The sequence below is a fragment of the Gadus morhua genome, chromosome 16 (genome assembly GCF_902167405.1).
Source record: "Gadus morhua chromosome 16, gadMor3.0, whole genome shotgun sequence".
Lineage (NCBI taxonomy): Eukaryota > Metazoa > Chordata > Actinopteri > Gadiformes > Gadidae > Gadus > Gadus morhua.
The window spans coordinates 29956426-29959790 of NC_044063.1; positions in this window are offsets into that span (position 1 = coordinate 29956426).

Below are 3365 nucleotides of genomic sequence, written 5' to 3' on the forward strand. Positions count from 1 at the left end.
CGTTTTCGGAATGTTTTGCATCCAAGTTCCACACTGAAATTATTTTGATAAACAGTTGTTGTCGTGGTTACGCAACTCCGCCACGCCTCTCCGTTTAGATTACATGCGCGCGATCAGCTGATATTTACAGTTGATGCTGGTTAATCATTTTCGAACCGGTCTTGTCCAGAAACGCCGCTCCAAGTACGGTTTGAACAGTGTTCGGGTAGTTACTCAAAAAAAGTAATTCGTTACTCATGACTAGTTACTTCTGTAAATTGTAATGAGATTACTTAACTAGTTACTGCATTTAAAAAGTAACTTCACTACTTATTACTTTACTTCTCCCGTTTCTTAATTTACTGCGTAGATGAATTGACAAACATCATAGATCTATCATCACCTTGTGTTTATTGTATACATGTATACAAAATGGCATATAAAACCATAGGAAACAACAATAAATCCACAACCAACAGGATAAAGGAGGCTGTGGTGGTCAATCAGCAACAAGTTTCAAAACACAGCCTTTGGGAAACATGAGAACAAAACCAAGTTGTGATTAGATTCATGGTCAATAAAAATATAAAAATAAAGGTATCCCTTAAAATTAAAACAAATGAACTGAAGCCCATAAAAAGGAAACAGAAATGCAATTAATAAATTAAATAGACAGAAAATTCCCGCCATCCCAAAAGCCCATAGTGATCGATTTAAGTTAAATCGATCACTATGATAGGCTAACGTGCCGAGGCAAGAATCCTATGCCACACAAACCTATAAAAGGTTTAGGTGGCATAGGATTTCCCCTTGTTAATTTGGTTTGTGCAGACCCGGAAATCGGTTGCTGTGGAAACGTGACGTCACACGTAAGTACTCTATTGCCGGAGCATGGCTTACTCCGACCGCTACACGAAGTGGCGATGTTGCCCTTTCAACAAGTGGTAGCAGAGCCACCGGCTATTTACCCGACTCTGCATTTAAACGCGCAGACTTAAACAGATCACAACTTTACACACAGGCAAACACGCCTTGGGTAACGCAGGAAAGCGCGTTACTATAGACTAGTAAAGTACTGTAGTAAGGCTACCTATAGTTGAAATGTAATGCGTTACTTTACTTCGTTACCCATAAAAGTATATCGTTACTGTAACGCGTTACCCCCAACACTGGGTTTGAACTGCCGTCTTTGTGATTTTTTACCATCGCTGAAGAAGATCAAGTACAGCGCTCGCCTCCGGCATTGGAGCAACGAATATGAGTTTAGCTAATATGTCGAGTTGTATCTGGAGGTAAATTAGTACATTTTACAGAGAGATCATCATTTGCATTTCACCTGCCATTTTTTTGATGAGCGTCTCGGTCTCGAGCGCAAGCTTGTGGCATCGTCATGGCCGTGTCATGTCAACCCAACGTTATGTTTCTGAAAGCCTCAGTCTTCCCTGTCCACGCAAACCCAGCATTTTCACATGTTTTGCTACCAAATAAACTTTAAAGTCTATTATGTCTAGTATTCATTTAATCACTCATCTGCCATAATTTACTTGAATTAAATTATTTTGAAATACTTTCTTGGAAGAATGTTAGTATGCGATTAATTTAGATTAATTAATCACAGAGCCTATAATTAATTAGATAATTTCTTTTTAGCGTTTGAAAGCCCTAATATATATATATATATATATATATATATATTTATTTATTTATTTTTATATGGCTCATATAGGCCCCCCGATCGGTGTAGGCCCAAAACAATTTGATTTTTTGTTTGGGGCCTACAAAGATCAGAGGCCTATCATGAGCCAAGAAAATAAAAATAAAAATTGCATTACTTTATAATTTGTCGAATTCTTGATATGAATTTTTGTGGCTTCTGAATGACCCAATTTACCATTGACCCACGTGGGCACCATCAATGAACAGCTCATCACAAAATGTAGAGGAATGTTTTGGCTTGTGCTTCAAATAGATTGAAATGAGAGGCGTGAAGGTTGTCATGGCTAGTTGGCAAAATGTCGGAAAATAAAAAGATTGAGAGTTTGAGAATGGTGCTCAAAAAGACTGCAAAGGGATTCGGGATAAAGAATTACTGAAAAAGATCCCGAAGCTGACTGGATTTTTTAAACCTTCAAATGAAAAAGTCAAGTCAACATCAACGAGTGGCAACGGTGCGGCGATAGCAAGCGGCGATCCCGGTGATGGAGCCCTAACCCTAATACATTTGTGAATCCTAGACTGTTCTGACCCCATACTAACCAGCGGTGACTTGCAATGTGTGTGTGTGTGATGGATTCCCAAGGCCCGCCGAGGCCAAAGAGGAAGCTCTTAATTGTTAATATGCTGTTATTAGGCGTGTTTGTGTTTCTGCAGACCGCATCACGTGTTCTTTTGGAGGTAAATCAAACTTTCATGGAACATTGTTTTATAATCACCTTGTCTATCCTTAAATGATTTGGCATCTATAAACTACTAATATATGTATAGATATACGTATATCATGATGTTATGTCGCTCAGAGAGGGTCACTCATACGTTTTGCACTCTAGACAAATGGCATTTACACATTTTCATTGTAAGACCCCCTCTCAGGGGGACTTACCTCTCAGCCCCAGGGCCCAATGGCAGGTTAAGGCAGGCCTGACCAGGGTACACCAGACAGATATACCCCCCCCCCCCCCTCCCCCCGCTGACTGCTGAGAGGCAGTCAAGAATACCGTAATGTCTAGAGTACACAGAGGATTACCAATATGACCTGGGTCCAGTTTTTTTGAAAGGGCACGTTGCTAATCTATCCAGCACAGATCTAGGTGGACACGCCAACTAGTGATGTCATATGGGGCAGATTTCCGAAACAGCTTGTTAGGCTAATCACACTCACACCTGTTGGTATAATAGGTCACCTTTAAAAAAATTATCTGGATCAAATTGATCCGGATTTGGAAATCCCATGTTTTGCTGTCCAGGATCAGCTGATCCATCTTACTTTCAAGCCCGTTTTTAAAGGAACATTGGATTGGATCACTGTCATCCAAATACCACATTTCAGGATAACCAACTGAATCCACCCTTCCGATGGGATCAGGGTAATCCTGTTTTTTTGGATCAAATAGATCCCAAACCGAGTTCAAAGTTTTGAATTACCCAAAGGAAAGGTTTGAGCCAGATCAAATGTCAAATCCGATTACATGATCTGATTTTAGTTCGGAATCCCTCTTAAGCTTCGAAAAACCCATTTCCATGATTTGATCCAATCCATGATCCCAATGGATCACTTTTCAAAAACTGGGCCCAGAATACACTCAGGATTACCGATATGACCAGAGTACACCCGACAGAGATAACGACACCCCCCTCCAGCTGATTTACAAAAGGAGAACACAGCCAGC